The sequence below is a fragment of the Manacus candei genome, unplaced genomic scaffold, assembly GCF_025592945.1.
Source record: "Manacus candei isolate 608988 ecotype Guabito, Panama unplaced genomic scaffold, ASM2559294v1 h1tg000028l, whole genome shotgun sequence".
Taxonomy (NCBI): Eukaryota; Metazoa; Chordata; class Aves; order Passeriformes; family Pipridae; genus Manacus; species Manacus candei.
This window is the reverse complement of record NW_026138076.1, coordinates 16,275,806-16,291,075: the sequence shown is the minus strand read 5'-3', so window position 1 is coordinate 16,291,075 and position 15,270 is coordinate 16,275,806. Positions and strand designations below refer to the sequence as shown.

Below are 15,270 nucleotides of genomic sequence, written 5' to 3'. Positions count from 1 at the left end.
TAATAGAGTGTTATATATATTTCTATAATGCTTTTCATTTAACACCTGCAAACAATTATTATAATAAGCTTTCTCTCATTCCTTAAGATATGTTTCTTAATTATTTGTGGTACCCAGCTGAACCCACATGAGAAATTGTTATTGCATGACAATTGGGATTAGAAAGTTAATACAGACTTGTTAACCATAAATTAGAAGACTGCACACACCTTTTAACAGCAATCTAGCTGGAATGGGAAATGAGTCACAAGAATTTTTGACAAGTGAAGGAAGTGTGGGGTACCTGTGGCATTTTGGTCATCTGCCATATTGAGATTTGGGGGAAGGGAGGAAAGAAACTTAACACATTTATGGTAATTGTTTGAAATATGATTGTTCCTTAGATTCTAGTGGGTTAAACTGATTTTGCTCTTTACCTTTTAAAGTGCAGAGAGTTAGGAAGTGCAGAAAGTGAAGACCTTTCCTAGCAAGAAAGCCAGCAATTGTTCTCTCTCAGATTGCATATCTTTCTGGCTGAAAAAAAAGAAAGCTTTTCTTCCCTCACAGTATTACAGGATTTAATCAGGATTTAAGTATCCCCCTCTCAATGAAATCTCAGCAAACCTATAAACAGCAAAACCTGTTTAAAGAGTTCACGACATCCTGTCATTAACAAATTAAAGCATTACATTTTCAGTATACACCTTACTGTTGTCTTCTGACATAATCATCTCCACCCCTTCTCTCTGCTCCCTTTCACCTTCCCTACTTTACATCAAGAAAAGCTAAAAGGCCTCTATCCAATCAGATTCCTTCAGGGGGACAGTGAGGAGGGAATCAAGTAAAGATGCCCATGGCTACTCCAGAGAAAGGAATGGATGCAAAGAGGGACAGCAGTTTCCTCCCTTCATTTCCTCTGCCCTCCCACCAACTGCAGCCACCTAGCAGCACCCTCAGATGTCAAATACTGCCTGCAGAGGTGAAAGGGATGATGCACAGAATACATTATCACAGGAATGCCTCATGTACTGCAAAACACGGTATAGCTAAGAGAAGTGAGACTGCAGGAGTTTCAGTTAATACTGCGTCAGTAGATTGAGACGATGCCTGCCCGTGTTCAATATCAACCCAGAGAGAGGTCACTGCTGGAGACTTCTAATATCATGCCTCTGCAATAGTTACGTGATAGTGGTTTAACTAATCAATGATGACCATATATTGGAAAAGTACTAAGTCTTCTGCAAAGCATTGCACATTTTCCAAACACACTTGCATAGAGGTGAAGGTTACCTCCGTGCCATGGATTCAAATATTTAAACAGAGAATCCTTCATCCTAAGGATGAAGACAGTGAAGAATCTTAGGCTCTGAGTGCAAGAAAACAATCGTGAAGATGATTAAAATGGTTATTCCCCAATATGAAGATAACCTATGTTCACTTGACCAGACATTTGCTTTTAATTCTTTGATCTGTCACAAGAGCCTACTTTTAACTTACATAGTGTCCAGGAAGAGATACTGAGAAAGTGACTATTCTGCAATATACTCAAGTGTTTGTATTATTTTGTAGAAAACTCCATGAAGACAAAAGGTAACAACTACATTATTTAGGGGAATGTATAAAGACAGATATGTTAGTGAGTTTGGCATATATTTGCAAAGCCACATTCACTAATACAAGAACAGTAGTACTATGCCAGGACAAGCCAAAAGTTCATCTAGCCCAGCAGGAAAAGAATACAGATTGCTATAGATTGCTATTGTCTCCATGCTACAGTGTTAAAATCTCTGAGCCTGAACTTTAAATCTACATCCGCTTGTTTAGTAGCCTTTGATGGACCCCCTTCCCCTATGAATTTTCCCCTGAAGCACACATTTGCTGCACCCAAAGCACCTTACAACGACTTCCACAGTTTAATTTTGCCTTGCATCCCCCTGTAATTATAAACTCACTGCTAGACCATTTTACCTACTAGTCCCTAGTTCTTACGTGATGTTCATTATTCTTCTGTCATGGTTTAACCCCAACCAGTAACCAAGCCCCCACACAGGCACTTGTTCACTCCCCACCCCCAGGACTGGGGAGAGAATTGGAAGGGTAAAAGTGAAAAAGTTGTGGGTTGAGATAAAGACAGTTTCATAGGGAAAACAAAAGCCACAGACAAAAGGAAGGCAAAAGAAGGAATTCATTCAGCCCTTCCCATGGGTTGGCAGGTGTTCAGCCGTCCCCAGGATAGCAGGGCTCCATCACGCATAACAGTGACCGGGGAAGACAAATGCCAAAACTCTGAACATCTACCCCTTCCTTCTTCCCCTACTGTATACGTGGAGCATGACACCATATGGTATGGAATATCCCTTTGGTCAGCTGGAGTCAGCTATCCCAGTTGTGTCCCCTCCCAACCCACTGTGCACCCCCAGCCTCCTCACTGGAGGGGTGGGATGTGGACCAGAAAAGGCCTTATGTAAGTGCTGCTCAGTGACAATGAAAACATCCCTCTGTTATCAACACTGTTTTCAGCACAAATCTAAATCACAGCTCCATACCAGCTACTGTGAACAAAATTAAGTCTATTGCAGCCAAAATCAGCACACTTTTTGGTATATACCTCTTTAATATCCTTATGCAGAGGTCTTGTTTATGCTAAAAGATCCTAGCTTATTATATATACAATTACCTCTAAGCAGATGAAAGAGTGGTGATCTCTCTTATGGTTATTCTACCTTCCCACTGTCAGAGATCAATACAGTGTGCACACTATCATCCATAAGACAACTGATGTGGGAAAATAAACCCCTCTTCTTTCATACCACTACCAGTATGATTTTCATAGTTATGTTCATGTTCACCATGCACTTTAAGACAAAAAGACTTGTTAAAATCTTTCCTGAAATTGAAAATATTGTGAATACCATCTTGTTAGTATATTGGTATTTTGGTGTCTGCATTTTGGCGGAACAAGAACTCTAGCCCAAGAAATACAATGGAAAACAGTGAATTATCTCAGCAGTAGTCTGCTTGTAATCTAATATCTTCTACTGCAAGATACGATCTAAAAATGGCTTTTTTTTTTTTTAATAGGAAGGATACACTCACAAGTGGATGTACAAGTGAGTTTCCTGTAATATTCGTCCACATGCACAGATGGCATAAGATGAGGAAGGTGCTCCTCGCACCAAGTGCATGATAATTTTCATAAAGTATAGGTTCAGTGGTCGGGAGCAATACATCTGTACTCATGTAAAAACCCTTTGTGCTACAACACATTATCATGGTTCTTATTACCTAACTATCACTTCTCTGCTGGACAATGATCACAGAATTCTCTGCTATTGTGGTAGAGGGAAAAATGGGGCATTATATCCCTCTAAGAGTGCAAGTGAAATTCTCTATCTGACCTACATGTCCAGTTACACAGACCACAACCCACAAGAACACCACTGACAGCAGGGTGCAAAAATATTTTTAACCTGGGGAGTTTCCAAACAAAGGTGAAATAAAATCACATCTAGATCCAAGTAAATTTGAAGAATCATTAAAAGTCTTTTTTATCCATCTCTTACAAGACAAAATAAAGCAAATCACAACTAATACACAGTTTTCTTTAAAAAAACAATCTCTGCTGACAGAATAAACATAGCATCCCTACGCAACCTGTTCTAATGAAGTGCTGGAATACAGATCATATTTCCTAAGGCCATGTTCTTGTTCTCCTTTCTTAAGCAATAGCACCTAGTGGTAAATATCCTAGAATATCCTGAGTTGGAAAGGACCTACAAGGATCATTAACTCCAGCTCCTGGCTCTGCACAGGACAACCGCAAGAATAACATCGTGTGTCACAGAAATGGGCACTGTCTGCTCTCTTAACAACTTTCCTCTTGTTGCAGTCCCTAAAAGGACGTAGCTTGTTGTTGTTGTTATCATCGTTAAATCACATTCCGTTCATGATTTGCTGTAATTTTTAATTCTGCTATAATATTTGCATTCCTTGCAGTGCACACACACAGACACTTTCTGACTTCTGATGATGTTGACAAGACAAGGAGCTTTCTCATCTCCTAGCACATGTATGGAAGAAGATAGGGGCTGACAAGCATTCCCCTTCCTCTTCTCCCTGCTGGTATCCCTCCCTGTAGCCCTGACAGAAGCACCTTTGTCTCTCACCTCTGCAAGTGGTTTGCTTTAAGAAATGTTTGATCACTGAGCTTCCTGCTGAACTCTTATTTCATCTCCACAAATACAAGAGAGAGGCAGTCTTTTACTGATTTCTGAATCAGAGTCAAACTGTGTCCAGATTGTGAATGGTGGAAATGAGGTGGCTTGAGGAAAGTGTAGGGAAAGGATATAGCTTTGGAACATCTTATTAAAGATCTGATGCTCAGTTCCTAAATACTGTGCCCGCATGGGCATATGACAAGAAAAAGCGAGTCAGTATGTAGCTGTGACATTTTCTCCTGCTTAATTAGAGAGCAGTCACATCTCTTGGATTATCTTCTAGGGTACAGAAAACATTAGTGTGCTCAAATCATCTCACAACTACCACACAGAACATCACCTTTCTTGTGGTCAGACAGCGTTCCGCAAAATGTAGCAAATAAACTGGCTCCTCAGACTTATACAGGAAAACATGGTTCTACCTCCAGCTGATCTGGGGTAGCCCAAGCTGCAAAGCCAGCAGTCCTCATGGGGCTGAGAAGCCCAGCTGTGATGAAACAGTCAGAGCTGGGGAACAGCTTTTATCAGCATAAAACAATAGTGTTGCATCACAGCATTGGACCACAATGTAACAGAATCTTCTGACCCACTGTTAACTACAGAGCTACATTATTTGTGAAAGACCAGAAGTGGGCCTGGGCAAAGTTTGGGAGATCCCATGGCAAAGAGATAACAAAACCCCTCTCTCATTTGTCTTTTGTATGATTTAGCTCTGTATCAGAGAACAGCATGCTGATGGAGCCTAGTAAGTGGCCTAAACAACCAATAAGAGATGAAAAGATCTTTGATGGCAATTGAAGACATTCAAGTTTCAGTAGAAGGATCTAAAGTGTCAAGTACTGCAGCACAGCCTGGGACTGCCACAATCCCCACTGCCAGTCGGAATAGAAATTAAAGGCAGAAATTAATGGCTCTTGCAAATTAAGCAGGAGCTACGGATGCATAATTTGGGAGTTTTCAACAGCTCAGGGAAGAAGCAGTAACTGCTAGAAAGCTAAGAAGTGCCTGAGAGCAGCTTACTAACATTTCATCAACAAAGGAAAGAAAGATTTACAGTCAGCTGGGCAAACTGGGAGAAGCAGCTGTCTTTGGGAGTGTGCCTCACAGAAATGCTGCAAACTAAAGCATAAAAAAGATCTTTGAAATGTTACATATGTGAAATATTAGATAATTAATACAGAAAACTTGAGACTCTGCAATGCCAGGAGCATCTGATACAGATAAAAACCTAATTTATAAAGACATATCTAGGTCCCTGAAGGCAAAAAGTAAAACAATTTAGATCATAAAGCAAAGAAATCCTATTGTTAGAATTTGGTATGAGAAGCAGTCAGGGAAGTAGGTTGTCACAGGATTCAAATGAAGTTTGTATGTAAATACATCTTGAACTGCCTTTGATTCCCTTGCTTTACTTTTGTATTAAATGGGGGTGAAGGTGGGGGCAGGGTGTTGGAAAATCAGTTATTTACAAGAGTTCAAAGAGTTTCAGCTGCAAACATACTGACAAGCCCAAGCAGTAAGAAAGACCTTCTGTTGCCCAGACACACACAGGTGGGGCCAACTCCAAGAAGGTGCACTAAGAGCAGATTAAAGCCATACACCAAAGCACTGCTTAGCCAGTATCCTATTTCTGTCAGGGACTGGTAGGAGATTCTAGGGAAGAGCAGAAGAACAGGGCAAGGAGATAATGCTATATCACATCCTCAACTTGTTTCCAGCTTCCACCTGAATGCAGGTTAGGGGCTTCTAGAGGTAGTGTCTTTGCCTTCAGTAGACCTACACTTGTTCTAAATTTTGTCCAAGCACTTACTGAAATCATGTTTAGCTACAAAAAACCTCCTCATCTCAGGCCAACCCTACAAAAAACTCTTGCCTGTAAAAGTGTTAGCTTGTGGTGAAAATTGGTCCCTTCCCCCTTTTTTAAAATCAGCACCTAATAGGTTTTTCTGCTTGTACAGCTGATTTCCTTTTGAGGGAGTAAGATATTAGACAACAAGACATAATAAAAGGGTTTTCTAGTTCAGATATCCTAGCAAGACTATTGCAGACTTTAAGATAGTAGCCAGACGACAAAAACATATATTTAAATAGCGTCCACAGAAATTAAACATTCGAATATGAATATGCCTATTCCTTTTGGTATTTCACTTATTAAAGAAAAAAAAAGCCAAGCTGTTTCAAATTTCATTTTCTGTGAATCATATACTTTCAGAAATGGAATGCTGTTCCCACTAGCCTCATATCATCTGTCCTTGAAGCATAATACTTATACTACAAAATATTTCTAGGGGTTTTGGAATAACTGAACAGTGCTTTATGCCTTCTCTTTGTTTTGTTATGTGCAAACTAAATGCTAGTCCCCTCCAGGCAAAAAACCAGACTTACTGGTTCTATGGACGTGACAAGAAGCTCAAAGGTAGCATAAAGTTATTGTATAACAGAAATCAGAACCATAAAGTCAGTTTTAATGCATTCAAATAAGCAGACAAATTAAACAAACAAACCAAAAACCACATTAACACAGAGTTTACACAAGTGGCCATGAGAAGACTTGAGCTCAAGTTCTGATTTCCACACAAACTGGATTGCTGAGAAAAAAAATCACAATAGTTCCATAGTCTGGATTTAGTGGCTCTCTAGACCAAGCAAAGCAGTATGTAACAGGGAGAAAAATGAAGATGACCAAGGGCTACAAGTCAAGCACCAGTCTTTTTTTCAACTCTGGTAATAGATGTACTTTTAAGAAGCAATTTAACTGTATTTTTTGCTAGTACCTTGTTTTTCTTCACCTATAAAACTATTGCACATCTAAGGTGGCCAGAAAGAGCAAAACAGTTACTGTGGAAGATATTTGTACAAGAAGTAATCTAATTCTGCATTTTATAAGGCAAATCATTTCACTTTTAGAAGAAAAAAGTCTATATTGGATGAACGTTTTAGAGCACAGCACATTTAGGAATAAGTCTAGCAGTGTCAGTATTCTGATGAGGAAAGTGGTCCTAAGGGTTGATATATCTTATGACTATAGGAGAATTGATAGTAGACGAAAATTCTTTGATGTTTTATTTAAAAGTTTTGCTCAATAATTCAATAAAGGGATCCATTATAAATCAGGAAAGAGTAAGAACATGCCATGAGTAGAATCCAGTAATGAATAAAAACCAAGTCTACACAAGGATAGCACGTATCTGTAATTTAGGCAGCATATAATTCCCTACTTAACTCTACCAAATTAAGTTATCTGGGGTATAAACCAGCATGGAGTCTTGGATCTAAACAGTGACCCTACTGTAACTCCCTCATCCTGTGAGAATGGATAGATAAAAAGTACACAGCAGCTCCAATATTTTCATTAACAATGGTCTAGCTTTTTGATCACCTATATATGCCTGATTTTTTTTAGAATTCAAGGTGAGGCAAATATAAAAAGGAGAAGCAATATGTATGTGTTTTGTTGCTTATATCCTTCCCTCTCATCCCTGACTAAGCACTGTTAGGTCAGATAGGTACTCCAATGCTTATGAATCAAAACTCTGTTGTGCACTCATTCCAAGAACAGGATTCAACAGGATTCATTCCAAAAAGTGTATTTACCTTTACTTCATAGAAACATACATTGCCTTAGTGTTCCTAGGTCTCGAAAAGAACATGTGGCACAACAGGATTGGATTTCTGGAATCTCTGGTGAACACACCTCCACAGACACCTACTTTGCTCCCCAGCTGCCTATATTTAGTCTCACTTACAGAAGATGAAAAATACTAACTTCTTACATTCTCACATCATGCCATTCTGCATATTCTAGCAGGAACTACAAAATTATTTTCCATAAACTTACAAGGAATCTGCTAGCATCAAGGAAGCCAAACCAAATTAGGAAATGCTTTTCCACGGAGTCTTCCGTCAAAATACAGCAAATATGGAAATTTCCAACAACTCAGCATGTTGCTACATTGCCATTTGCCCATAAATTCCAATAATACGTAGCTCTGTGATCCCACTAGCATCCTAGAGAGTAAATAACTAGTGAGCTATAAATCTTAAAACCCGTAATCACAGTCATTGCTACCTATCCCCTACCTTTGAATCCAAAAGATTTTTTAAAATTGCATTAGCTATTTTTATTTTATTTTTGTGCCAAAATAAGCAATTCTGAACTGAATGATACCTTTTATCAACTTCAGCTGTAACCCTGTCACATAACATCATTTTCTCTAAACAAGACATCCAGGTGGGGGAAAAAAAAAAAAAAAAAAAGGAAAAAAAATCTTGACTTCAGGATCTCTTATTACAGCACCAACATCACATTTAGATATAGAAGGCTAGGCACTCTTTGCTTCCTTCCTTCCTTCCCAGGAAGTAATATTGCCAATATCCATTCTGTTCCAAATAGTCCTGATTGTCCCTTCAGAATATATCAGAATTTGTCCCAGATGTCCTCTGTAGGTATTGATTAATAATAATAATAGCCATCTTTCTTTCTAACTCAGGCACCACTGAAGCGCCCAAGGTCAATAACAACACAAACCAGAACTTAGAATGACATGATAGTGGTAACATTTGCAAGGAAACAAGATTTTGCTTTAATCAGTCTCCTGCTGCTTTATGTTCCTAATCTGAAGGCAAATGCCACTAGGTTGATATGTCTTCAGGTAAAGAATAGCTGCCTTCATTTTATTATTCTAACAGGATTGTGAAAAAAAATCAATTAAAAAATCCATGTCTCTAAAAGATTACTTGGGAACAAGCTCTGAGACTTGTATAAACCTTCCTTATGCTACAATGTCAGGCACAACTGGAAAGCCAAAAGGAATAGGAAACATAACCCTCAAGAACTAAATGCAAGTGAAGCAGAATTAAACCACCTCCCCTTAAGTCTCTATTGTATTTCTCTCTCTCTCAGTTTTGGAAAGCTATAGTAGAACTCTGCTCCTTTACTGATATCCTGTAAGTATTCAAATATAAAACTTCTCAGATTTTGTAACAGGTCATCAAGCTGAGGAATGGGCTTATATATATGGCAACGAAGTCAGAATTTGCTATACTTGCCACTACTTAATTTCTTAAAAGTCAGATCTGACAGTCATCTAAATTACATTAGAAGCTCAACACTAAGAAGGTGTGCGTCGTAAAGGGCTGCAGTAGCATTTTTAAGCTTATTATAAGTGTAGAATAGGGGGCTTATTCTAATGCTGCTATTGTCTCTAGGTATTCATTTTCAAAAAGCTAGAATCATTTACTGTATCACAACTTAGCCCTTACTTGCCAGATTTACTTCTTTTCAAGTAGGACTTGTTCTTTTAAAGAGATCACATAAAAAGTCATTCACATATACAATATTTTCTGTTGCCATGTATTTAAAAAAGCAAAGTGTAAAAGTGTATTTCTGCAAAACCATGATCAAATACTAGAGAAGCAATGAACAACCATTCCAGGTAGTTTCCCCATAAATAAGTTTCCTCTCCATTTAAATAAGAGACATTTAGGGGGTTATTTCCAAACACAGTTTATGTGTATTCATGAACCAAACCAATTGGTTACATACCTCAGAGGAAGTTACAATAGAGTATTGATTAACATTATGCTTACCTTTCTTATATTACAATTTCCCTTATGACCCAAGCTGACTGTTTGAAAGATTTCCTATTAAATGCAGCTTGAGTTCTTCAGTATCTGAGAGACTAACTGCTAAATGCCTTTATTACGTAGCTTACAAACATTTCATTGCGAGTGCAATAATGTACAACAACTTGATCGTTATAGCTCTGACATGAGAAAGGGCATATGGTTCCTGTCAGACTATTCTGTTTATTTCATCCTTACAGCTGTTGTGGAAGCAAACAGAAATTTTAGGTAGAACTCTCAAAACTTGAATTTGTTTCTGTATGCATAGCTATTCCTGCTAAAAGCTTTCACTTAAGCAAATACCTAAGTGCAGTTAGCACAACCAAAGCAATTGAGAGTCATTTACCATTTGTTTTCCCTTTCATTATACAATTATTCAGTGATCCCAGGCACAAATGCTGGGACAAATGCTTCAAGACATGCTAAGACAGCATACAAAGTGTTAGTGCCTGGTCCTGAAGGACTTTAAGTCAGAAAGAAAAGATTAAAACCTTCTGTAACAGTTTCCCTTAGGAAACTGATGAAAAAGCCACATTTAACATTATTGCAAAAGTTCATTCAGGCTCCAACCAGTGTACAGGAAAACTAGATGCTGTGCTAAGTAACAACACTTTCTTTCTCTGCTCTTAAGTTGGGTCCCCATTCTTAGCAGTAGCACAGCCCAGGATCAGATGGGAAGCCTGAGGCTACTTTAAGAAAACATTCATTCTCCTCAGCTCTCTGACAGCTTTTAAATAAACAACTTAAAACTGCTTCCAACTTTTGAGCATTAGAAATGGTCTCAGTAAAAACAGATCTGTAAGGCACAGAAGGCTGCCAGCAGTGAGAAGCAAGTTAAATCAACGAAATTTACCACCTTGCCATCTGATGGAAGCTAACACTTCAAGACTGTAGCAAATACATGCAAATATGTTCTATTCTAACAAAATATTTGTTTCATCACATCTGGAAAGACTATAGCATAGTTCCTTACCTTACCAGCAAATAAAAGCAGCAGCCTGGTAGGACTGGCAGAATAGATTCATGCCTTGAGTACCAGCTTATCAAGTCCTGCAATTTCATCCAAATCTGTGCTTCCAGTTTTTGATCATCAAACATAGCAATGCATGCCTGAATGTACAGAAAGGCTAATTCAACTGCTCTGGCAAACAGAAATCACTTCTTCACTGTGTGTGGGTTGTACCCTCATGGCCCACTCCTAGACCCACAGAACATGCATGTCTCCCAAAGGAGCTGTACATACCCCGCGGACTCAGCCAACACTTTTGCTCTACAATCCATACATTATGTTTATCTAGAGTAAAGCCTGCCTGCTATTGCTCCCAACACCACTCTACAGGGACATTTGGAAACATGAAAGGGTTTCCCATCTTGATATATAATCGAGCTTTTAGGACAGAGTGCTCTTACGAATTGAATGTGTCCAGCAAGATTCTGAGTGCACTTGTCATTAGCGCATATGAAGCAAGCAAACAAATCCTATGAAAACACATCTGTGCCCAGCCAATAATATTAATAACCAGGAGGAATAAGTGTGCTTCACATTTCTATTAGTAATGTATTAACTTGCTGTAAATATTAACTTTGCTGTAGTTTAGACAGCTACATGCAAATTACCAGAGAGGTTATGGGAACATAGAGAGACTATGCTCTTAATGATGTTCTTAATGCTATCTTTCAGCATACCAGTGGGAATTATGGAGAGCTGCATTGTGAGAAATTATTTCTAGTGCCATTAGAGCTTTAAGACACACAGATAAAAGTATAAGACATAAGTATGCATAAGGAGGATTTTAGTGACTCTTAATAACTTCTTAATCATAGAAGTGCTTCTAATACGATTGTTTCCAGCATGTAATTTAAATTTAAAGTTAATATTTAACAAGAATAGAACCAGTTTTAATGAACCAGTTTTAGTTGGACTTCTTATTAGAATACCTCAGTTCTGCCAATTAGAAGTATTAACATTTCAATATCATACACTACCACAGGAGAAGACAAAAGCTCTGAATGATTAGAAGATAAACAGCAATGATTCTTTGTTCAGCCCTGGTTTGTGAGAGAAATCAAACACAATTTCTAATATATGCTCCTTGAATCATTGAGGGTGAAGAAAGAAAATTCCCATTTAAAAGTTAGAAGGGGAAAAGCAGCTGAGAACCTTTATATGGTAAGATAAAATACATATCCTAGCTACAGGGAGACCATTTTGTTTTTGCAAAAGAGAAAATTGCTCTAGACAAAAGTAGGGTAGATCTTCTCTAAATAAATTAAATGCTTCATTTTTAGTTTACTTCTAAATTGAAGTAGAACAACCTAGCAAAGCTAGATAGCTGATAATGTGCAAGCTCAAACAGTAGCCACTAAGATTACCTAGATTTCCTGAATTTAGACTTGTCCTGTGCAAGAGTTTTGTGACAAGATTCAGGTTTTACACCACACCAATATGATGAAGATGTGCTCTATGTTATCAGCAATTAACTCTATGGCTACAAAAAGGCCTCAGGTAACCAACAGACTTGCTCACAATGCTATTACAGATACTATTAATTAGCTTAGAATAGAAAACCTTGCATCATTTTTGTGTCTTTTTCAGAGTTGAACTACTTAGAACTATAGAGACAAAAAAACAAGCTCCCTTGCTCACACTGACTGATGGGGTATATGGGGGATATACCAACAGCCCTTTTAAGTCACAAGTTCCAGGTTCAGGTAGGCCTATGGAACAAACAAGTCCTACAGTCAAAAATTCCCAGTGGTAATGACCAGTCTGTCAGCCACGCTGCCTGTATCTCTTCTGGAAAGCAAAGTTTCAAAAGCCTCCTTCTCAGGCATTAGAAAGAAATCCATAAGCACTCACTCAGTATACTTGGGCAGGGACAAAGAAGACACTGTTTATGAATGTCAGAAAACAACTGGAAAAAGCACTGTCTCAGAAACATGAGTACCAAAGCTATGCAGCACCCACTGCCCTGCCAAAGACATGCATAGACCTTGCTACATCTTTTTTCAGGAAGGGAAAAAAGGTTAATCTGTGGAGCAAGTTATCAAAGGTATCAGCCTCTTTCCAAGAAACCACTCAACTTATCCCTTTGTTCAAGCTGATCTCTATCTGCAAACAACTTTCCACACCAGTGCTGCCATACAAATCCTGTGCAAACTGGAGCCCCCATCAAGATTTAAGCACAAGCACCACAAAAAAAGAGTGAGCCTCCTTCAGAGTGGTCACCAAGGCCTTGCTGCAACACTTCTCACAGGGGAGCACAGCCCTCTCAACTTTCATATGTCTTGTTAAACACCACTGCAAATCAAATACGTCTGCCCCTCTCATACCACAGTTCTCTGCAGAACTCCTAATTGATCCCAGCCTTCCCTCACTCAAAGCACAAATGGTAAAACTCCTGTCCCCAGTTAGGTTCCTGCAGCTCCCTGTCACTACAGTGAGTTTTTCCTCCTCTCACAGGTCTTTCCTACCTACCTCCCCAGCTGCCACCACAGGTTCCTCATACCTCCAGGCACAGCTGACAGGTAATTAGGTACTCAGGTTCCATTAAGCCTCCTTCCTGCTAATTCAGGGTTATACCTCTGCAGTGAGCCAATCCCACAACGGCTTCCTATCCCTATGGTGAAAAGAGGGCCTGTACACCCCTGATGTGTACAAAAGACATTCAGGAGCTTTTGGCATGCTTTTTACTCAGAAGGCAGGAAACAGACTGCTTTCTGCTATTACAAAGATTTGTAGTGGTTTCAGAAAAATAGTTTGTTTTGCTTTGAGATGGACCCGTATGCTTTAAAAAACCTACAGGAATAAAATGAGATAGACCTGCTCATTCCAGAAGAGCAAACAGTTTTGGTTGTTCAGCTGAGATCAAAGAGACTCTATTCAAGCTGATTTTGACCTCTGTCTGCTAGATTTTGAATGAGTGTCCCAGTTGTTGGGTACACTTACACACGTGACATGTACTCGCTTTTGACTAGGAATGCCATTTACACTGGAGAAGCTTTTGGTGAACAGGTGTGTTCTTGTAGAAACTGCTGAGTTATCATAGTAGCACTTCCTATAAACAAACAAAACCACTTCCCAACCAAACATGGAGATTTTTGCCTTAAAAGCTGCAAAACTCCACAAAAAATACTCTCACCACCACACATCACCAAGTTCAGGAGTAGCAGTGAGGAGCTGTTCCTCTACCCATTGTGAAAATATGCAATTGAATGACCCAATTATTTGCATGTAAAGAGAGTAACCTCTTCAGCCTGGTGGTTAGATCTGCACAAGGGAAGACACATGGATTTCAGTCCTTCTTCTGGCAACTATCCTACATTAACTATTCATAAGAACCAGGCTCCCCTACCTTCCCTTTTCTTTGGGAGTACTCTCACTAGCAAGTGAAACACTCACTCTTCCCAGTCCAAAGCATATTTAATCATTTCATGCAAAACTTCACTAAAGGGAATTCAGTAGGCAGAATACTAGAACATTTTATAGACTGGTAATAAGGGCATTGCATTTCAGATTCCTGAAAGCAGTAAATTAAATGCACTTTGTGTACAGTGTCTGCATTAATGCTCTAATTATTAAGCTGTTGGACAAACAAAGAGAGGTTACAGGCCATTCTTGCCTTTTTATCAGCGTAACATAATAAATAAAACTTTTCTGTGTCAACTTCATTTTAAACACAAAAAAAAATATCTGTAGCAAGTCAACCCAGCAAGCAGCAAAACATTTTCTTTACCCTTTCTCTACATGATCCTTCAAACCACCATGTAGGAATAGGCCTCTGTCACATGGGGTCACCTGGATACCCACATCCACTGAATATCCATCCCTTCTAGAGATGCTCATCTTTAGATCATCCACTTCTCTTTCTGGACTGGTATCCAAACGACACAGTTAAGTATGAATCAGGCATCCACAGGTTGGTCTATTAAGTATTATTATTAAGCTGTTCTCTCAGGTCTACAGAGTGTCCCTTGCTCCATATTTCTTCTCCTGAAAAGTACCACTACCTGTTTCTGAGCTAGCTGTATTTTGCATGAACCCTGTGTTCATTAAGCCCAGGAGGGTGACTGGATGAATTTCCAGTTATGAAGGAGTTACCTCATCTATGAACCTCATTGAGACCTACACAGATGAGAGAGACCCAGAGCTCTCCAGCACCAGCAAGTCTGAGGCACCCCTGGGCACATGCCATGTGGGAACTTCGTTATCAGAGAAGCTGGCACCTGTGGGTTACAGATCCTTCAGTGTAAAATTTCACTTGAGAGCAAATTTTAACATCACACACATAAATACTACTTAAATACATTCGTAGATCTAACCTTTAGGCCTTTAAAAAAACCCCAAAACTTAACCTCAGCATGTAGTTTTTTCTCCTTGCTACATTTCTCTTTCCCATCTAACCTGGAAATTAAAAGAGCCAACCAGTTTACAAGGCTGCAAACCACA

General features: G+C 39.0%; 2 long non-coding RNA genes across 3 annotated transcripts in view; one reads left to right on the top strand and one right to left on the bottom strand.

The window, feature by feature from the left end:
* LOC127472356 (uncharacterized) overlaps positions 1-15,270 on the bottom strand; it is a 50,340-nt gene that overhangs the window by 15,973 nt on the left and 19,097 nt on the right. Inside the window, exon 1 of one of the 2 annotated variants that reach the window (XR_007904972.1) lies at positions 4,537-4,921. The exons of the other annotated variant lie outside the window; for it this stretch is intronic. This is a non-coding gene — a long non-coding RNA (uncharacterized LOC127472356). Of the gene's footprint in view, positions 1-4,536; positions 4,922-15,270 lie in introns of those variants that run through there. 2 annotated transcript variants of the gene reach the window in all.
* Positions 2,394-5,021, top strand: LOC127472358 (uncharacterized). Its single transcript, XR_007904975.1, has 3 exons — positions 2,394-2,443; positions 3,061-3,089; positions 4,907-5,021. It is a non-coding gene; the product is annotated as an uncharacterized LOC127472358 (long non-coding RNA).